This window comes from Cervus canadensis, chromosome 18, assembly GCF_019320065.1.
Source record: "Cervus canadensis isolate Bull #8, Minnesota chromosome 18, ASM1932006v1, whole genome shotgun sequence".
Taxonomy (NCBI): Eukaryota; Metazoa; Chordata; class Mammalia; order Artiodactyla; family Cervidae; genus Cervus; species Cervus canadensis.
In genome coordinates, this window is record NC_057403.1 from 47185454 (window position 1) to 47207724 (window position 22271).

The following is a 22271-nucleotide window of genomic DNA, read 5'->3' on the forward strand; positions in this document are numbered from 1 at the left end:
TAAAAAAGAAATTATTTTTCTTTTTGGTAATTGAACACACCTCTGCTGTCATGCCCTCTCCCGGGTCTCCCCTCTTCCTCAGAGCTGTTAAACTCCTGTCGCGCTCCGGCTCATTATCATTAACCGTTTGGGGTCGGTTTGAGATGTTGGCCCGCCTGCCCCCCTCCCCTCCCCTCCCCTCCTCTTCTCTCTGTGCATTAAAGATGAGAAAATCAACCTTGGAGACAGTCCAACCTCGAGCAAACTGGTTTCAAACCCTCGCTCCCAGTTGGGGCCATCAGAACAGGCAATGCTGAGGCTGCCTACTACTTTTTTTGCATTTTGTTGCTGAAGCCTTGAAAACACACGAGGGGTGCCCTCCTGTCCCCCAACACACCCACCCACACACCCACACCCACACCCACCCACACCAGCTTCTGCATGTGACTTGTTCCCAGCCTCTACCATCAGCTTTGGTACTGTTTTTTAAAAGTTCAACATGTTAAGCCTTAGGGTTAATTTAAGCTGCCTCTTTTCCCTTCTAAATCTGGCACTCACTGGCTTGCTGAAAAGAGGTCCCTTGCTCTCTGTATTTCTATTACAGTCTCATTGACTGGGATAAGAAAATAACATTGAGAGTGCTAACTTGCAACAGCCAAGGCCAAGAAATTCTAAGTTGCTGATAAGACCCTCCCTCCTCTCTCCACCCTCCACTCTCCTCCCACCTCCCTCCTCCCACTTCCCTCCTCCCTCCTTTCTGCCAGAGTGACTGGATCACACAGGGGACTGGGGAACTCACATTTTTCCCCCCTCGGTGAGACTCCCAGACGGTGCTCAACCATCTGTGGTCCCGTGGGTCTGGCAGAGGGGCCTGAGGAGGGGGGTTTGCCCGTCAGGAGCTGGTTGGGTCAGACACTCACACAGATCCTCTGCACCCACCCTGAGCGGGCTGATTAATTAAGCAATTGCATCACTGATTCAAGGTTTGTGATTTGGTATCAGGGCTCTGGCTGGCGCGTTCCTGCGCTCTGCTTTCCTCCCCGGGGCTGTCCGTTGTAGGATCCCCCCCCTTTTCTTTTCTTTAGTTGGATTTTCCTCCTCTGTGCCAACCCTGGGTGGGCGGCGAGGAAAGGAACTGGGCCCCTGTACCCCAGGCGGCCCCAAGCCGTAGCCAGGAAGCCCTGGTGTCTCCTGCAGCGTCTTTATGGGGTGGGGCTGTGGGATCTCAGCCTCGGGCAGACCCCAGGAGGGGCCTTTTCTCCTCCCAGCAGGCCCCATGGGCTTCAGCAGGGGCCCGGAGACTAGAGGGCAAGGAGTCCTGTGGCGCTGATTTGACATTTTTAGCTGAAGACCTTTGTTCAGACCAGTTTCCAAGTGGCTTTGGGTTGGAGTGCCTTCTTCTTTTTTCTTTCCTCTTCTTCTTCTTTTTTAAAAAATCCTGGGCCTATTTTTTCATTTTCTTTCAAAGCGATGAAATAGAATCTGACCCTGGGAATCCCTTTCTTGCCATCTCTTTCCCCAAGCCACCACCCTCTCCCGCCTGACCAGGGAGGCCTGAGTTTCCCAGCAGCCTCTGGGCCTCAGATCATCCTCTCCCGCCCCCTCCGCGGGTCTTCTGAGGGCTCCAGAGTCCCAGGGGAGGTCATATCCTTGCCTGGGGCCTGGTTCTCAAGCTATAGGGTGAGAGCCGCCATTTTTTCTGTCCTCCTTCGTCGAGGATACTTTGGCCTCATTTCAGGGGCGGCAGTGATGTCTGCTCGGATGCTTCCACAGCCTCTGACCTTAGGGTTGAGAAGCCCTGGCCGTGGGTGGGTGAACCGTACAGGAAGAAAATTAAACCCGCTTCCCAAGAACACAGATGTGTTCCAGGGGAGACCTGGGCCATGTGGCAAGAATCTGTAAAATTTTCACTGAATGAGGGTGGCATTATAACAGCATCCCCTTTCTCAAATAACCCCAAACCGAAACTGTTAAAAAAAAAAAACCCAAAACAGAACAATAGAAATGCATTCTCCTTGTATGCCTCAAAGTCAAGCCGCAGACACTGCCTTTGGGAAAGAGGAGGTTGCAAACTTAGGTTCTTTAGAAAACCCACCCTGTTTGCCAAAATAGATGGCAAACCTCCTTCCAGCACTAAAATCCATGTGGTTCCAGAAAGGAAGGGTTGGGGAGGGAAGGAGGCGGAGTCCGTGAGCCCCTGACAGATGTCCAGGGAAGGGAGGCCAGAAAGCCTCCTCTGTGCAGTGATTTATTTTATTTTTTAGATCTATATGCTTTGGCCACATTTATTTATTTATTTCCAAAGGGCTATTTTTGTCTGCCCGGGTTCCTTTGTAGCAAAGCCCCCTTTTCTAGAATTTCCTCTCCTTTATTAGAGTTACAGCTCAGCTTTGTGCGGCCCCGGGGGAGCCGGCCAGCCGCTGGCAATTTCTCTCAGACACCCAATTACCCCCTGACGTCAGTGCCTCCTCGCCCTGCTCCCCTGGGTGCCTGCATTTTTTTCCTTTGTAACACTAATAGCTGACTAGCTAAGTGCCTGTCGGTTCCTTGGCAGAGGAGTTGATTGTGTTTTCGGCTGGATACTAAATCCAAAAACTATGTAAAAATGTCAATAGGTGAGTGCACATTGATTTTGGTTAGTCACAGTGATATTTGAGCCCCTTTGGGAACTCTGTCTGGGGAAGTATTTTACAAGAAAGATAATATAACAGAAAATTACTGGAGCTCCGCGGGTCTCTGGTGGGTTTCTTAGGGGCCTGCTAAATTGCTGTAGAATCAACAAATGCTTTATTAATCTAAATTTGTGGTTTTGTTCTTTCTTCTCTTCAGAAGGTTGGAGTTTTAATGATGCCGGCGGTGAGGCTGGGCGGCGCGGCCCGCACCTTGGCCGCCGGGCTGGGGTACCCTGGCTGGTAATGAACTCCCGGAGGATTCTGGGAGCAGGGCGGCTGTGTTCCCAGCCGGCTTCCTGGGGAATGTGGAGCAGGCGCCGGGCCCACCGCTTGCCAGGCAGAGGTCTGTGCGAGCAGATAAAGTGAGGGGCTGAGGGCCTGGAACAGCTGTGCCGGGCCAGGCTGACTGGGAGAGGCTGATAAGGGCCCAGAAGGAGCCCAGGCGGGCGGCGTGGCACCGCCAGAAATCTGACGGGGTATCAGGACTGGCAAAGAAAGTTAAACACGGGGCCGGTTCCGGGGGATGCTTGGCGGACCTGTGGAGAAAGATAATGGTAATTGATGGAATCAAAGTCACAGCACAGCTTTGTGTTTTCTTGGCAATTAATTCCCCCCCCCCCATTTCTAACCCCCACCCCCCGGCATTCTCAGAGTCCAGGATGCCCCCGTGAGCAGCCTGCTCGCTCAGATAATCAGCCCGTGCCCTCCTAGCTTTGGGGAGGGGGGTGGGAGCCAGGGCGATGCAGTGGAGAAGAGGCGCAATTAGAGACCGGGTTTTAAAATAATATGTTACAAACAAACAAGTTGGAAAAGAAAACCCCACTGAAAAGTTAAGGATGTGGCACTCCGGGAGCTCATCTGATCTTGCTCTGGAAAGGAAAAGAGGAAAATCGATGTCTTTGTAAGAGTGCAGCGCGCTGCTTCTCCTGGCTGGACAGGACAATGTGAGTCGGGCCAGCCGTGCACACGCGCACACACACACACCTCCTGCACGTTGCTGCCGGGAGTCGGCCCCGATAATGGGACAGCAGTTTTTGCTTCTTACAGATGTGCCTGCCTCTCCCGCGCCTGTCGTCCTGCCCCTCTGTACCTTTTTTGTGCCTTGAAAGGCAGCCCTTCCCAACAATGGGCCAACCAGGCTGTTGCCGCAGGTTCCTGCTGCCAGCCTGCTCCGTGGGTGAGGCGTTCAGCCGGCCTTTTGTTGTGCGCACGCTGGGACACAACCTGCTTGCAGAGATACGGGTGAACGCACAGCCCTGAACTGCACCCGCTCCTCTGCATAGCCGGGGTGAGGCCCGCAGTGCCCCAGGGAGCCCCTGTGTCGGCTCTAGGATCTTACGCAAGTAAAAAAAAAGGAAAAAAAAAAAGAAAAGAAAAGAAATACTCCTAAAATTTACCCTGGAGTTCTTTTGAATTAAAATCAGTGCACAGTAAAACGGCGTGTCAGTCTGGTGTGCAAGGCACACAACTGGAAATCAGAGAAGGAAGCCGGTGAGCCCGCCTGGTGCCCGGCATGTACCCCGAGATGCTACTCAGTAAGTACTTAGTGTTAAGGTGATGCTGTAAGTTAGAGGGGCTTCTGTCTCCCACATTTTCTGGCCTTTCCTCTTTCTGAGAGCTGCCCTGCTCCTGGGCTTCCCAGGGGAAGCTAGTGGTAAAGAGATAGCCTGCAGTGCAGGAGACACAAGAGTTGCGGGTTCGATTCCTGGGTTGGGAAGATCCCCTGGAGGAGGGCATGGCAACCCACTCCAGTGTTCTTGCCTGGAGAATCCCATGGACAGAGGAGCCTGGCGGGCTCCAGTCCATGGGGTCACAAAGAATCGGACATGACTGAAGCGACTGAGCATCACGCCCTGCTCCTGGCCCATCTCTTACCAGGGGATGTGGATTTTATTCCCAAAGCCAGGTGGCAGAGGGGCCCAGTGGGGCAGGGCTGAGGGCCTTCTGATTTGATTCCGACCCCTGGTCAGGCCTACTTACCATCCTGCCTCGCTGAGGGGCTGACTTTGGCCTTCCTGGAAGCAGTCAGAGAAAGAAAGGTGTGGGAGGGCTGGCCTCGCCCCCACCCCGCCAGGATGGACGGCCAGCATTCCTGCGTTGGCCTGGGCAGCTCCCCTGGGCTTTGTCTTCCCCACAGCGCGGGAGGAAGGAGGTTTGGAAGGAGGCCCCCTGGTGACTTCTGAGCCATCAAAGCCTGGGACGGCGCGCCCCCAGGCCCCTCAACTCCCCTCCTGAACGGGCTCTGCGGGCCGGCAGCTGTTTTGGGGCCTGGAGAGGAGGAAGGGGGCTGGGCCTTTGTCCCTGGAAGGAGGCCTCCCGGAGGCCCAGGCCTGCATGGCAGGCAGCCACTTTAACCTTCCACCCTGGGGGGAGGGGGCTTGCCTGAGGTCAGGCACATAATGAGGCCGGGTCCTGGGCTGTCCCCTGCCTGGGCTCCAGCAACAAAGGCCCAGTCAGGCTGCACGAGGAGGGGGAGGGGGCCGGGCGGGGGCGGGTAGGTGCCTGGGCGGCCCAGGGTTTCCTTCCAGCTCACCCCATGCTGGGCACTTCAAAGGCGCAGAAGGGAGAGGCCAGCCTGGCCGGGCAGGCCTGGGCCTCCTGCTCCCAAAGCCGCCACCAGAGGTGGGAAAACACCTTGAGAATGTGGCCAGTGGAGTCAGGTTTTTGGAATCTGGCACTGTGGGGAGCCCTTGGTATGGGGTCTTTCTCTGGCAGCCTTGTTTCACTGGCTTTGTTTGGAGCCAGAGCTCAATATGGCCCAGTTATTTAAATCAATGTCTTTCAAGTCAGTAATAATAATAATATCCCTTGTACGAGGGCATATGTTACTGAATTCAGAGCGTGTCCCCCGTCCCCTCCCCGGCCCCCGACCCCAGTGACTTTTCTATCTGTCTGGCTAGGTGGGAATGTGAGCAGGTATGAGCACCTCTGTCTTTCAAGTGGGAGGAAGCGAGGGAAAGAAGAGTTTCTGGGGCACAGCTCTTAGCTCTTTTCCTACTCTCTCTAAATTCTCACAGTGACACTAAGGGTTGGACGTTCAGTCCCATTTTACAGATGAGTACACTGAGACTCCAAGAGGATAAATAAATAACATAATAATATAACATAATAATAAATATACTATGTTTTGTTATATTTATTATGTATTATATATTTATTATATATTAAATAAATAAAGCAAGCCTGTCCAAGATCACCCAGTACTTCCACTTGCAGACCCTAATGCTGTTCAGTCGCTCAGTCATGCCCAACGCTGCTACCTCATGGACTGCAGCATACCAGGCTTCCCTGTCCTTCACTATCTCCCAGAGCTTGCTCAAACTCATGTCCATTGAGTCGGTGATGCTATCCGATCATCTCATCCTCTGTCACCCCTTTCTCCTCCTGCCCTCCATCTTTCCCAACATCAGGGTCTTTTCCAATGAGTTGGCTCTTTGCATCAGGTGGCCAAAGTATTGGAGCTTCAGCATCAGTCCTTCCAATGAATATTCAGAGTTGATTTCCTTTAGGACTGATTCCATTGAGAATCCCATCAGACTCTGACTTTTGTTAATTTGCTGGACATCTCCATTCCTCAGTTTCCTCGTCTGGAAAATGAGGTTAATAGTAGTACCTACCTCATGGGAGTTTCGGGAGGATGCATTGAAGTTGCCGTCAAGGGCCTAGATGTGCATAGTAAGCATGCAAGCAACAGGAGCTGGTGCTCTTGTGAAGGTTGTCTGGTCTGGATTCTGGTCCAGACTCTTGACTCCAGAGCCTGGGCTCTTTTGCTTCATGATCAAATAAAGTAAAACTCTGTAGGGTTGCTGAGGAATGATTAGTCCAACCTGCCTGGTATAGATTTGGGGAAGGGATCCGGGGAGAAGAAGGGGAGGGGTATTAGCTGCAGGTGAGTGGCATATGGGTATAGGAGCCAGAGATGTCTCTGAGGGCCATGCTCACCTGTCTTCAGCAGGTGTGGGGCTGTGAGGGGGTGTGGGTATATTTTGCTAGGTTTTGCCTAATTGTGGAGACCCACTTCCTCACTTGATACTGGCCCATCTTTCGTATCTTTGAAATACTCTCAAGGGTTTCAGGGCCCTACTAACACTACCCCACGTGGCTCTTAGGAATGATCTAAAATTGGCTGCAGGGTTGCTTTTATGTTTGCAGTGACCCAGGGTACCTGTCCTGGCCAGAAGACCTCAGAGTCTTTCCTGGAAGGATGAGGCTGGGGGTAAGGGGGCGCTCTACCTTCCCTGGAAGCCAGTGTGAGTCCTGCATGGGGGGTGCCCCTTGTGGGAGAGGAAGGTGTAGGGCATTTAACCCTTGGGAACCCACGGGGTATAGAGACAGGACGAAAAGGCACATCAGAGGACCTCTCAGTGCCTGGCAGCGCAGCTTGTCATCCCCATCTGCAGAGGAAAGAGATTGGTTATTTTTACCACATGGGCAAAAAAATGCTCTGAGATGTGGCTGGAGGTACAAAACCACATGTGCAGTTGGGCGTTTTGCAAATCAAATCCTATTGAAAACGTCCTTTGTGGTCAGCTTTAGTGGGACCCCTCCACAGCCATTTGGCAGAGCGAAGACTCATACTTTGTGACGGGTACTCACTGTTCCACTCATTGGAACCACTCTCTGCCAGGCATGTGGTGATGCCGAGATGCGTAAGATGGTGCTGGCCCTCCAGGAGTTTAGTCACCTCCCCCACTCCTGCTTTCCCTCCCTCCTTCCCTGCTTTCCATTCATCATATATTAAGCATCCTTATTCCCTATGCTCACAATGGGCCCAAAAATGAACAGGGCAGGATTCCCATGCTAGGGATGAAGGAGCAATGCCGTGGACACTGGCAGAGGGGTGCCCATGGAACTTGGCTATAGCCTTAGCCCCAGTACTAACTTATTGTGTGAGCCTGACCAAGGAATCGACCTGTTCTGAACCGTCATTTACAAAATGGGGACGCTGAACTGAACCATGGCCTTGGTCACAGGGCGTGGAGGCGCATCTCAGACTGGCTTGGGGATAAACCTTCAGGCATGGCTGGAGCCTTAAGGGTTCCCCCTCTCATTTCTTCCCATCTCTGCTTTCCTCTTTGTTGGCTTCATTCTCAGCCAGGCTCTTCCTAAGAAGGGGCAAGTTAATCCCCCTCCCCTCAGGGCTCTACACTCAAATCCTCCTTGCTGAGGTGGAGCGACTCTTTCCTGCAGTGTAAGAAAGTCTCAGGGCTTGCTCTGATTGGCCCAGGTTGGTGACGTGTCCATCTGTAAACCAGTCTCTGTGACTGGGGGATGCCATCTCTTTGGCCAGGACTGGGGAATCTGAATCAAATAGAAGGGTGTCTGCTCAAGGAAGACAGGGTTTTTCTTACGGAAGGTGGACCCGGGTACTGGAAAGGCTAAAACCCCGGAGTGCTCCACCTCCATCATCAGTTGTTGTTGTTTAGTCGCTTAGTTGTGTTTGACTTTTTGTGACCCCATGGACTGCAGCACGCCAGGCTTCTCTGTCCTTCACTATCTCCTGGAGTTTGCTTAGGCTCATGTCCATTGAGTCGATGGTGCCATCCAACCATCTCATCCTCTGTTGCCCGCTTCTCCTCCTGCCCTCAATCTTTCCCAGCCTCAGGGTCTTTTCCACTAAGATGGCTCTTTGCATCAGGTGGCCAAAGTATTGGAGCTTCAGCTTCAGCATCAGTAAGCATCCTTTGAACTTTGCTCAGGCATCACACATGCTCTGGAGCCCCACTGCCTGGATTTTAATCCCAGTTCTGCTTCTTACATGTTATGTGACATTGGGCAAGTTATCTACCTTCTCCGGGTTTCTGTTTCCTCATCTTTGAAGTGGAACCAACAACAGTACATATGCCTCACAGGGTTGTTATGAGAATCATATGAGTCAGCCCATAGAAAACACTCAGAGCAATGCTTGGCACATAATAAGCACTTAAATAAATGTTAGCTATTACTGTTTTCAGCTTCCTTGGTGGCTTAGCAGTAAAGAATCTGCCTGCCAATGCAGGAGATGTAAGTTTGATCCCTGGGTCAGGAAGATCCCCTCGAAAAGGAAATGGCAACCCAGTCCAGTATTTTTTTGCCTGGAGAATTCCATGAACAGAGGAACCTGGTGGCCTATAGTTCATGGGGTCTCAAGAGTTGGACAAGACTTAGCGACTAAACCATCACCACCACCATTACTGTTTTCATTCATTCATTCACTTATTCATTAAGTCTTTTGCACTCAGATAAGAAGTGAATAAATCATAGTCTCTGTTCCTTAAGGGAGCTCACTGAGGTATTCTATGATAATTTTTGGCTCATTTATTCAGGAGATAGTTACTAAGCACTTACTTTGTGCCAGGTGCAGTGCTAGGCTATGGACACAGGGGTGAGGTATCTTTAATAATTCTTCGTTTCCCATCTAAACAGCGTGGACAATAATATTTTCCACAGAGGGATTGCATAAAGAAAGTAGACGTGGAAATGTGCTAAAAATCTGAAAGTGGCCTTTTATCTGGCAGGTTGCCAGTGGGTGGGCATCCACCTGCCCATCAGTGGTTGGACACCAGTGTTCAGCCCCCTCCTTGTCCCTTCCTGGAGGCTTCTTCCCCTTGAGGCTAATCTCTTCAACTTCTGCGCTTGCTGCCAGCAAGATGGATGGGGTGGCTTCAGGCCTTCTCTGCTCTGGAGGGAGCTTCCAGGTGCCAGTTCTTGGTGGGCCCCACTGGGTCCAGTGGAGCCGGCTCGCTGGCCCTCTGGGGCTTGCTTCTTTGTGAGGTCTCAGGCCTGGCTCCACTGTGGTCTCGAGGGATCACTTCCTGCAGCTCTATGCTCCAGAGGTGCCTGCCTGGGTTCTGAAGGAGAGAGGATGGGGAAGAAGAAAGCCTCTCATTTTCCCCCTTCCAGCTCATGGCTGGGGCTGCTCACACGTGAAGTGTTCTGCATAAGAAATGGGGCAGTGGGGCAGCAGGACTGTTTCTTTAGCATCAGGAGAAACGAAGCAATTATTCCGCGCCTGGCTTCAAGCTGAAAATCATCCCAAAGCCCCTTACCTTGTGCCAGCCACCCTACTGACCCCTTCTCAGATGCCCCTCTGACCCCTTCTCGGATGTGTCATCTTTTAATACTCTCAGTCTCTCTGTTGGATATGTACTTTGGGGATCCTTTATTTTTACCCATCAAGAAACAGGCCCAGAGATGGTCAGTAACTGGCTCAAGCGTACTCAGCCAGGTGGAAAACCATGCGTGTCTGACCACAGAGTCAACTCTTGGCCACCGAGTTGTACTCTCCTGCGGAGAGAACATTTGCAGAGACTCAAGTGTCTTCCCAGCTCTTTGTACAGTTAGGAATTTCAGAATTCAGAAATTGCCTAGAAGGCGAGGGCCCTGGTAGACTAGAGTATATCTTTGTAGTACAGACTCAATATACGCATGTATTGACCCAGAGGACATCTTTATGGGCCACGTTCACACTTCTTTCTGAAGGACACCCCTGTCCTGGTCTGAGCAAATCCCTCCCCACTAAGGAGACCCCATCCTGGTGACCAGAGAACCAGAGTCAACAGCAGTGGGCCTGCTTCTGAGAAGGAAGTAATCAATGACCCTGGTCAGATACCTGGTCTCAGACTGGAGCCGTTGGCTTCGAGGGGAGGTGGCCCCTCCTGTCTGCACACACTCCCCAGTGGCTGTGTCTGGCAAGACAGGAATTGGTTAGCAGGAGTTCATTAAGTTTGCCCGCAGACCTCCTGGCCCCTCTCTGCAGTCCCCTCGCCCCCTCCGCTGCCCTCTCCAGCCAGGGAGTGCTGGGGAGTCTGCCCCCACCCACCCCCCCGGCTGCTCTCCTGGGCCACAGCTGGTTGCAGTTCTGCTGGGTCTTCCCCAGGCCTGGGCCTGGCACACAATTCAATCTTGGACTGTGAGGAGAGCGAGGGAGGAAGCTCCCTCGCTTTTCCATTTTCCTCCTTGGAAAGCTGATGGCCAACATGTCCGCTGCTCTGGCAGGAAGGAAGAGGCCCTCTCTTCAGGCCCCCTGTGTCACAGCCTCCATCTCCCTCCCCGAAGAGCCTTGTTCTCACTGGGAAGGATGTTTAGTGCCACTCTCTGTGTCCCCATGCTGGGGATGGCTGGGCGCTGCCTAGAGTTCTGTTTGGGGGCATGAATAACTCATCTGCTTAATCCAACAGGATCTCATTGCTGCCTCCTCCAGAACCTCTCTGGACTGCATTTTCACAAGAGCTATTCATTATTATTATCATTACAGCTCTTATTAATGGGGATGAGGTGGGAGCTCTGAGGAATCTTTGGGAGACAACATCACACCGTGAAAAGGAAAGCAGACCAATGGATCTCTTCAGTGCTGGGTTCAGGTTCTCTCTCTGCCCAAAGTCTGTGATCTTTGGCAGTGAACCTATTTGTGAGCCTTAGTGTACCCTTCTGTGAAATGGGGCCATTGAAGACTCATCTGTGTGGTGATGGGAGATTCAGAGGGGTCATGAGTGTGAAGGGCCAGCACATCGCTTAGCACTCTGGGGCTGCAGCCAGTGAATGGTGGTTCTGTTTTTTTCTTTAACCTGGAACAGAGCACCCCAGAGGGACCAGAGGGAGTGGGGCAGGGTGTGAAGAAAAGTGAGTCTTCCCGGTGGATGGTGGATGGAGCTTCACAAAACAGTCCAGGCTGCAGTGCCTGGGTGGACCCCGTGGGTGGCAAGGTGCCAGCCATGGGCCTTTAACTGTTGAGCTACTTTCTGTCAGAGCTGTCACTGCCCCAGGAGCCTGAGGGGCCTTGTGGGGTCCAGAGATGTGGCCACTGAAAGGGAGGACCCACCCTGGTTTTTCTCTCTGGGGAAGGACACCCCCAGCTGCTCTGCACAGACCCATCTCCAGCTGGCCACCTCCTCCAGCAACACCCCAGCCTGTTGCTGCCCTTTGTCAAGTTATATAAAGATGTCAGCATGGTGCCACGTGCCTTTGGAACCCCTACCAAATGTCACATGGAGGTTGCTCACTCTTAGGGTCTTCTGGCCTCTTTCAGGGCATTCTGGAGTGAAGGGAGAAGGATCAGGTCTTCTCTATCTCCCTGATATGGTGGGCAGCTCAGAACCCCTGCAGGTCACAAGGAGGAGTCATCCTAGGGAGGGGGACATTAGGTATTTCTGAAAACACTGTAGGAAAATTCTCTAGGAAAGAAGCATGTCCTTGCCCAAATTCTTTGTTACACAGCACCAGCTGGGACCTATGTCCTGACGAATAGGAGCAAATGCCGCTAGTCCCGCACCCAGGCCTCCAGGTCCTCCTCTTGTGTCTGTGTTCAGAGCTGGGATCTCTTGAGGTCCCTGGGGTGCTGGCTGCAGGAGCCCAGTGAGGGCCAGCCTGTCCCAGCCCAGCTCAGGCTCATTCTGATGTCCGTAATGCAGCCACGGTCAGGCTCCCGACCCTCTGGGAGCCACAGGGCTACCCTGAAGGTGTTGAAAGAAAAAAAATCCTACACCTTACACTTGTCTTCTGCTCCCATCTGCATCACCTGTGAATTTGTAAGTTTTTTTTCCTATTTCAATGAGTCACGCATTGATCACGTGAAGAACACAATTACACCCCATTGTTTGAGAACATGCTTTAAGAGCGTCACTGCTTTAGCCCCCCCTTCCAGGCATTTCTTCATCTATGAAATATATCTGGATTCTCATACCTGGGGAAGACCCAAGCCTCATTCAGCCTCCAGGGGAGCCGCCTGACTGGCTAGCAAGGCGTCTTCGGAATGGAGACCTGCTGTTGGCCTCCTGGGCCCCAAACTGATGGACTTCCCTCCACCAAGCAAGAGGGCGGGCTCCCATGTGTCTTTTCTGTTGCAATTATCTCCCTGACTCCTCCTCCTGATACAAAAGGCCCAAGTCTGGGTCCAGAGTAAGTTATTTGTAATGCATTTTCAGAGTCCATATTGCAATATTAGCCACGACTGTCTGCTGTGTAAAAAAAGGGGGAGTTTGCGTTTGAAGTTTAATCCAGCTTCTACTTAAGCTCAGTCCCTGGGCAATCCTTTTTTCTGCCGCTGAGCTCAAACAGCCGGTCCTCAGGTTTGATCTGCTGCCCCACGGAGCCCTGCCCAATGTGAATTTGAAGAGTTTTTTTTTCCCCTCTCAACCAGGGAGACTTGCAAAAAAAAAAAAAAGTCGGTGTGGTCTGCAGTGACGGCCCACCGTGGGTCCCTCCATGAGCCTCTCTGCTGCTGGGGGCTGGGCCCACCTGGCTTCCAGCCTTCCGAGGTGGGGGCCGAATCCCCTCCTGGGGTCTCTGAGGAGCCCCTTTGAGCTCTCGCTGCTGGTGGATGGCAAGCACTGGGGAGTCTGGGAGTCCTGTCTGGCATGTGGGGGGCAGAGAAAAAGGAGGGAAAAAAGAGAGGAAAATGAAAGGCTCGAGTTTGTCGGGAACTGGTGCTGGCGGTGGAAACAGGAGCCGCAGCAGGACGGAACCTGGTGGCCTTCAAAACTTCTCTTCTCCCCTCTCGCCACACGACTCGGAGGATGCAGGCAGTAATTAAAGGCCCCCCTGGCTCCTCATTTTCTGTGCCCATGTCTTTGATCTGGCTCATGTTGGGCGGCTATTTTCATTGTTCCTGCCTTTCTTTCATTCTTTTTTGATGGCAGAAATGATGATCTTTGATTCCAGAGTCGGAGGTGGGCAGGAGAGTGTTACAGGTCTTACATAATGCATCTTTCACATCTTATTTTTAAACGTGGGCATAATCAGGGCTGGGCAGAGGCTGGGCTTGATTTTAACCCATGTTCGGGGAGAGGCGGTTGCCTGCCCCCGTGGCGCTGGCCTGCGGGTAGGTGGGGACAGGCAGTCGTGTGCAACTGAATGAAAATTACTAGAGGAAGCCTTTCCCCCTCCACCCCTTTCTAAATATAACCTGAAGGGAGTTTTTCCTAATTGTTCCCTTATGGCCAAAGATGTGCTGAGAGCAAGCAGGACAAGGAAGGCTTAACCCGCAGAGCCCGACTTCTCTTGGTGGCGGTGTGGGAGGCCTGCACACTGTTTATTGGTGGATGTTAATAAACTGTAAGAGACAAGCCACAGGAGGAGGTATATGAGCTGGTAGCTCAGGTAGCCGAGATAAAATGGAGACGTCTGGCCAGATGACGGGAGGTGGGAGGCAGAGGCTGGGTATCAGAGTCTGGCCTGTTTGCACATCCTTTCCGGCTCATCTCCTGAGCAGACTCGGAGGGCTTCCCAGCAGGGGCCCTGTGGCATGGACAGAGATGAGAAGACGAGGCCTTGGTGATAAGAAGCCTGTGATCCAGGCCTGCGAGGGGGATGTGTGTGGCTGATGCCGGAACCACAAGCTCAGTGATGCTGTTGGGGGTCGGGCAGGTGAGGAGGCCGGGTGGGGCTGGGTGACAGAGATCACATGCCTGCGAAGGGAAACGGCTGCTCTCCAGTTCCTGTCGCCGGCTGCCTTGCTGGAGGTTGGATCTGGTGTGGCCCATGCTTCTAGATTTCCATGAGAAGCTGGAAATTCAGGGCTTGATGGGAAATTTCTCAAAAGAGATGAGAGGAAGAAGGCTTTCTTGGTCAGAGGACAGTACTGGCAAAGGCTGGGAGCTGGGGAAGCCCTGTGCTTGGAGGGGGTGAGAGGTGACTGGTCCCCGGGCCCCAGAGCAAGGTGGGGGCCAGCAGGACAGGCTGGAGGGTCCGGGGCAGACTGAGGGTCTCGGGCCAGTGGCCTGAGAGCATCCAGCTCCCAGGTGATGCATTGAGTTCTTTGGGGCTGGGAGAGCTCTGCACATGATGTCTGAGGCCACGTGTCACCCCCACTGGATGCTTAGCGTTATGAGGGCATGGGCCCACCCTGCCAGCAGGGGGACAGGTTCCTGTGAGAACCGCCTCATACTTTGGCTGGTGCTGATGGTTCATTCCTGGGAGGCTGGCCTTCCTGCCCGTCTACTCCAGGCTCCAGTAGCAGGATTTTCATGCACTGAACGCTTCGCTAGGTATTCACTGAGTGCCTCCTATGTGCCAGGCTCTGTGCTGAGTGGTGGGTGTCCTTCTTGGGGAGCAGGACAATTGACAAGTCCCCACGTGACTAAATATATCATTAGAGGCCCATATACATCCAGAAGGAAGAGTGGAAGGCCTGAGAAAGAAGCAAAAGCTTTTCCCAATAATCGATGTTGAAAATGAGGGTGGAGTGATGAATAGGAATAACAGGAGATATAGTCCAGAGAGAAAGTTCAAAGACCTGGAGGCAGGGGATGTTTGGCAAGTTGGGGGACTGTCACCAGGCAGTCTTGGGAGCGTGGTGAGCATGGCGGTGGACTGTGGGGATCAGGCCCTATGGGGCCCTCGTGGGCCAAAGCGGAGCTGGGGCTGGGGGTCTCGGCATCGTCAGCTCCGTTCTCTGAATTGCTCTGAGGGCGGTGGGTGTAGCTGGTTAGGGAAGCTGAGGTGATGGTGCAGGTGGTGGGAGTGGAGAGAATGGTGCGTCCTCAATGGTGAAATTGACAGGACCAGGAGATGGATTAAGTAATGGCAGCCAGGGAGTGTGGGGTGCCAGGTTGATCCATGGTTTCTGGCTTGGGCACCGGGGTGAGCAGAGAGTGGGGAGGTCTGCAGGAAGACCAGATCCTTCCCCCGTTTTGACAACACTGGGCGGGGCAGGGCCTGGGCAAAGCTGGTGGGGACAGTGGGACTCAAGCACGAGGAGTCCCAGCCTGGCGGCCGCTCGACCCCAAGACCCCGCCCTGTGAGAGGACAGGGCGTCCCCTGAGCCGTCCCCAGCTAGGCCCATCCAGTCCTGTCACACACCTCACCTGTGGTGAGGGGACCTGTTCCGTGAGAGTCCAGAGCAGTTAACACATGTTGGGATTGGATGCTGCCTTGCCCTTGAAGATCTTGCCCTGGGCTCCCTCTTGGCCGCCTTCCGGCGGCTCCCTGCCAGCCCTGGGGCTTGCGTCCTGCCCAGATGGAGGTGGCCTGTCCAGGGTGGTTGTTCCCTTGTAAATCCTCTTGGCCCACCTGGCCGGGCCTCTGAGACCGGGGACAGCCAGCCTCTGTGGGAATGGCGTGTGTGCCCCTGCCTTTCTGGGCTGACGCAGGACGGCTGTCTGTTTCCTCCTGCCGTCCAGGCTGCACGCGGATCTGCTTTGCCTGGGGTGTGCACAGCCTGGCGGCCCGCCCTCAGACTCCCCTGGCTGACAGAGCCTGCTCATTTACGACCCCAGTCTTGGGCAGCTCCCGCTTGCAGCTGGGTGGGGGTGGGAGTGCTTCCTGCCTAGCCTGCATGGACGAGCCTTGAGGAGGCTCAGGTTGGGGAGGACTTCTGTATAGCTGGGAATTCTGGGAAGACGGGGCTCCCAGGTGGGCTCTGTATAGCCGGGAATTCTGGGAAGACAGGGCTCCCAGGGGGGCTCCGTAGCCGGGAATTCTGGGAAGACGGGGCTCCCAGGGGGGCTCCGTAGCCGGGAATTCTGGGAAGACGGGGCTCCCAGGGGGGCTCCGTAGCCGGGAATTCTGGGAAGACGGGGCTCCCAGGGGGGGTCCGTAGCCGGGAATTCTGGGAAGACGGGGCTCCCAGGTGGGCTCCATAGCCGGGAATTCTGGGAAGACGGGGCTCCCGGGGGGGATCCGTAGCCGGGAATTCTGGGAAGACGGGGCTCCCAGGTGGGCTCCGTAGTCCTCATGAGCTGGATTTCCGGTGTCAATCCATGGTGGCTCCCCTAGATTTGCTCCTGGGGATTGAGGACCCTGATGTCACGGGACCACTCACTCCCTGACCAGCACTTTGGAGGACTCAGCTTCCCCATTCTTCATCCTCATCCTGAAAGCAGACTTTCCAAGAGAGACGTGACCAGGTCTGAGCTGGTGATGGGGAGGCGTATGCACCACGATTGTCAGATGGCTTTTCTCATAGCTTGGTGTCTTTTTATTTCTGCCCTGTTCTCCCACCATCCAACCTTTGGGCTAGTTAATGGCATAAACTTCCTCATAATAGTTTATAAATGTCCCCTTGATCTTGCCCATGGTGATTTGAGAATCTAAATATCCCTGATATGTCTGGCCCTGTTACTGTAGTTTGACAACCTGAGAACTCAATAGATGAGGCAAAGACAGCAGTTAGTAGAATTTGGGTAACAAGGATATTTTTTCCAAAACACTCTATTTCCCTGTTATATCCTTTCACTGGGTCCTTATTCATGCCTATGTGGGTGTGCAGGATTATAACCAGAGGGACTCTAACACATTCTGCTTCTTTGCACAGTGAGTTCATGGCCTGACCTGCCTTCAGAGTCCGTGGTCCGAATAGCAGCTGCTCCTAAGGACCATGTGAGGGCCCAGCCCGAGGTGTGGAGAAAGTGCTGACGTCATGCCTGGCACAGTGAAATTTCCCAGGAGGCCTCTCCTCTTTGTGGACCCTGGTCTGGTCTCTCTCTGCAGACCCTGGTCTTTGTGCCTGGGCGGAGAGGAAAGAATTCTGAATGTGGGGTCAGGAGAACTGAGTTCTGGCCCTGGGTTGCCACTGGGTGGCTGTGAGTGAACATGGCCCTTCATCCCTTGGCTATCAGTTCACCTGTATAAAGGTGAGGTCCATCTCACGCACCACTGACATGTCAAAATTTGCAGCTCCAAAGAAAGAATGTCGTCATGTGAAGAATGAGTATTAAGTATAAGAATATGCTACTTGTGCAAAGTTCTTCCTTGTGGCTCTCATCCCATCTTTAAAATAAGTGTGAAATAAGTGAAACAGGTTTTACACTTACTTGGTGTAATTTTCCTACATCGCCTTGTGTCCCGAATGACACGGTCAGCTCCATGCGGGGCCTTCTCGGTGTGGCCAGCACTCACTGCCCAGGGATGGCTCACAGGAGAGCTCAGTAGGTACCACTGAGCCAGAGGTCAGAGGGCAAAGTGAGTGGCAGGCGCTGGGCACCCCTCTGCTCCTGTCCACAGGGTCATGATTGGAGAAGAATACAGGTGGATGGCCAGGGCAATTCTCTGGTCCTCTAGGGACTAAAGCTCTGTAGCCTGGAGCCTCAGAAGCAGGTGGACAAGCTGTTGGGTACGATGCTTTTCAGCTCTGACCCTCCCTTTCCTGGGTCGGAGGGGGTGCTCAGAGTCGGGTGGGAGTCCTGGTTGGGGGCATTTCCTAGACAGCCACTGTGCTGAAGTCCTGACACCTTCTCAGAGCCACCACCATGGGGCTCAGCTGTAATCATCAGTGTTTACAAACAGGCCACGTCCCCTTTCATCATCCTCACAGCCCTGTGAGGTGGGCATTGGGACCTCATGCCCATTTTCCAGATGAGGAAACTGAGGCCCAAAGAAGTTCTCATTTGCCCGAGATCACACAGCCAGGAGGAAGTGATGGAGTTAGGATCTGAACCTTGCCACCCTCCCTCAGGGTTCCCACTCTCCAAGACCGACCCCCACGGCTTTGGCCAGCTCAGCTCCACCACAAGCTTGGCTCTCTCCTCCCATCTCTCAGGCCCTCCTGCTGAGCTCGGCGACATCCCATCTGTCAGAGGTTCTGTTCCGGCCAGATGCGAGGCCCCTCCTGGGACCCCAGGCCGGGGCAGTTCTCCAAAGGGAGGGGAGGGGCATCCTCAGGCCTCGTGATTGCTCCAGACCCTGGCTTGGCACGTATGGCCTGGGAGGCTCTGGCAGCCCGAGGCTCTTCCCTGCGGCTGGGCCTTCTGTGCATGGGTTCACCCTTCTTCCCCCGAGCAGGTGGGGTGGGATGTGCTCGGCCAGCCCCATGAGCTCCTGCAGGCCCCAGCAGCTCTGCCCGTTCCCTGGTTCCTTTCTCCCTGGTGGAGTGAGGGGCCCGAGGAATGGTATGGAAAAGGGGGTTGGAGAGAAAGAGGCCCAGGAGGAGGGAAGCTGCAGGGGAAGCAGGCAGGGGAGGTGGGACAGACCTTCTGAGGGTGAAGAAGAAAGGATAGGATGAAAGCAAGCAGACAGGGAAGAGGAAGCGGAGATGGGGGACAAGGTGGTCCCTACCTTGAGAAACAGGAGGGGAATGGAGAGGGCTGGGGAGGAAAGGAGGAGATAGCCATGAGCAGAGATGGAGCATGCTGAGGGGCTGCTGGGTAGGGCATGGAAAGAATTCTTTTTTTTTAGTGTTTATTTATTTGACTGCACCGGGGGTCTTAGTTGTCGCATGTAGGGTCTTAAGCTGGACATGCGAACCCTTTAGTTGCTGTATATGGGATTTAGTTCCCTGACCAGGGAGCGAACCTGGGTCCTCTGCATTGGGAGTGCAAAATCTTAACCACTGTACCACCAGGGAAGTCCTGGAAAGAATTCCGATGTTGGAAGATGAGATGGTGTGGAGGCTGGAAAGCCCAGCCCACAACCCTCACAGCCTCCAGGAGCGGTGGGCAGGCGCTTGTGGGTGGTGGCAGAGGCCGTGGGGTTGGGCGTGCCCGTGGACTTCTATCCCTGCACAATGGGCTGGGAGCCGTCACTTTGAAGTCCCTGACATTTGTGGTGAAACAATCTGGTCTGAGGTCTCATTAGCCTCTGCTTTGCTGCACACACTCTGCCATTTAATCTCCCCGTCCGTCAGTCCTTCCAACGCCAAGGTTTGTAAATATGCACCGTTTGCTTTTTGAAGCCTGTCGCTGACGTGATCTTGACAGTGTTAATACACACATGAGTTTTTCTCTCCTCTCCCCACCCTCAAAAGCATGCAGTAACCAAAGCTTTGCTGCCCAGGGGGAAAGAAGGTGCCGAAAGAGAACCACGTCTCTTTTCCCACGCAAACTTGGAAGCGGCTTAGTCTGTATGCTGGTGGGTTTCCTTTTCCCCAATCCAGCGCAGCTGCTGCTGATGCTTAAGACAAAGAAGGCCTTTTGTGCTTTGGCCGTTGCCCCAAACCCACCCTTCATCACTTGTTTCCCTTCCCTCTTGTACTGAGTCCCCATGTGGTTTTTCTGTGTTGCTCTCCTGAGGACTGAACCACTGACTCTCAAAATCTGGGAAGCCTTTTGGTCTTCTTACTGGATAGGCCTGTTGTTCCAAATCTGGGATCCCTTGGAGCTGAGGGACATGAATATTTCTTAGAAAACTATTTCTTCCCACTAGCCTTGATGGACACTGGCACTTATTTGGCTTAAAGGTTGTGCTTTTACAAATGGAGGATGTCTCCAGACCTGCATATTGATGGCTCCTGACCTGTATACTGATGGCTCCTGACCTATATACTGATGGTTCCTTACCTGAATACTGCTGGGCAGACTTGAGACCCAGAGGGAGACCCAGTGGGCTCTGAAGCAGCTGGGGATGGCATCCTTCAACCAGTATTCACAGGTATCTGTGAACATTCATATGGAGTGAGAATTGAATTTTGCGTCTCAGATTCTCCTAATGCTCCTCATTCATTTATTCATCCATCCATTCATTCAATAAATTGATCTCCCCAACTTACGGGCCAAGGCAGAGCTAATCTGTCTATGGTATATTTTAAATTTTCAAGGGGAACACCGCAATATTCAGCGTCTCCTGGACATGATATGAGCTACTAGCTTGAGGTTGTCCACCATTTCAACATTAGCTTGCTCTGTATTCCTTTTGATGACTTCACATCTTTGCAAAGCTGGGCTTTTGGGGGTTGCTGTGGATAAATAGCAGGTTCTGTATGAAAACCAATGTGGGAAAACAAATGAGGATAGCAGGTCCAATCTGATTCCAAGGCTGGAGAAGTTGTGAGTTGCTTGGAGCAGTGGGAAGGCCTCAAGGGGATTTTAAGCAGGGCAGCAATGTGGGTGGACCTGTGCTCTGCAAAGATCTGTATCTGGATTGGACTGGACATGGGGAATCCTGTTAGGGGCCAATGAGGTGGTCCAAACCAACCAACCAACAACCGAACAACCAGCCAACCACAGTGGCTAGGACTCAAGTGATGGGAGCAAACTGGGGAGGCCGGTGGGTAGATTTGAGACCCGGCTGAATGCAGGATGGACAGGACTTGGTGATGAGCTGTGTAGGCATGGGAGGAGAGCAAGGAAATGTGTCTGGCATGGGGACGTGATGACAGAGAGAGGGCAGAGCAGGAGAGCAGGGCCCATACTTGTTACTTCACTCTGCTTTACTTTTTTGTTCATTACTGATTCCTAACATCTTATACGGAGAAGGCAATGGCAACCCACTCCAGTACTCTTGCCTGGAACATCCCATGGACGGAGGAGCCTGGTCAGCTGCAGTCCATGGGGTCGTGAAGAGAGACACGATTGAGCGACTTCACTTTCACTTTTCACTTTCATGCATTGGAGAAGGAAATGGCAGCCCACTCCAGTGTTCTTGTCTGGAGAATCCCAGGGATGGGGGAGCCTGGTGGGCTGACATCTATGGGGTCGCACAGAGTCAGACACGACTGAAGCAACTTAGCAGCAGCAGCAACATCTTACAGGATGATTTGATTACCTACCCCCTTACTGTCCATCTCTCCCACCAGACTGTCAATCCTGAAAGGGCAGGACTTTGCCTTCTTCCCTGTTGTGTGCCTGTCACCCAGACCACACCCTATACAGAGCTCAGAGGTTCCCAGCTTTCTTGGTTCATAATACCTTAGAGTCTGTGATTTTTTTTTTCAGCATACCTCTAAGCCAAAAGAATTACTTAATAGTTCCCTTTGTTCAAAGAGTCAGGTGCAAATAACAAGTACTTATGTCCTGAGAACTTAATAGCTGTTTGAACACATAAATTTAAAGAAAGAAGTATATTTCATTTCGCTTTTAGATAATCACAATTACTAATTGTTGTTGTTATTCAGTTGCTCAGTCATGTCTAACCCTTTATGACCTCATAGACTGCAGCATGTCAGGCTTCCGTGTACTTTACTATCTCCTGGAGTTTGCTCAAACTCATGTCTGTTGAGTTGATGATGCCATCCAACCATCTCATCCTTTGTTGGATGATGCCATCCAACCATCTCATCCCTTCTCCTCCTGCCCTCAGTGTTTGCCAGCATCAGGGTCTTTTCCAGTGAGTCAGCTCTTCACATCAGGTGGCCAAAGTCTTGGAGCTTCAGCTTCAGCATCAGTCCTTCCAATGAATATTCAGTGTTGATTTCCTTTAGGGTTAACTGGTTTTATCTCCTTGCAGTCCAAGGGACTCTCAAGAGTCTTCTCCAGCACCACAGTTCGAAACCATCAATTCTTTGGTGCTCAGCTTGCAATGAGGCAGACCTGGGTTCGATCCCTGGGTTGGGAAGATCCCCTGGAGGAGGGCATGGCAACCCACTCCGGTATTCTTGCCTGGAGAATCCCCACGGACAGAGGAGCCTGGGAGGCTACAGTCCATGGGGTCTCAAAGAGTCAGGCACGACTGGGCAACTGAGCACACACACAGCCTTCTTCACGGTCCAACTCTCACATCCACACATGACTACTGGAGAAACGATAGCTTCAACTAGATGAACCTTTGTTGGCAGAGTGATGTCTCTGCTTTTTAATACGCTGTCTAGGTTTGTCATAGCTTTTCTTTCAAGGAGCAAGCGTCTTTTAACTTCATGGAATGTTGTAAAATGCAGGTTCTGATTCAGTAGGTCCAGATGGGGCCTGGAATGCTGCCCTGCTCATAAACTCCCAGGCAATGCTGAGCTGTTGGTCCAGGACCATAGTTTGAGTGGGTGACTGAGATGTCTACTGG

General features: G+C 52.9%; 1 protein-coding gene and 1 non-coding gene across 2 annotated transcripts in view; one reads left to right on the forward strand and one right to left on the reverse strand.

Moving 5' to 3' along the window:
- Positions 1–22271, forward strand: part of ZNF423 (zinc finger protein 423) — a 341617-nt gene that overhangs the window by 138854 nt on the left and 180492 nt on the right. The window lies entirely within an intron of this gene.
- Positions 18837–18909, reverse strand: TRNAG-CCC. Its single transcript has one exon. It is a non-coding gene; the product is annotated as a tRNA-Gly (tRNA).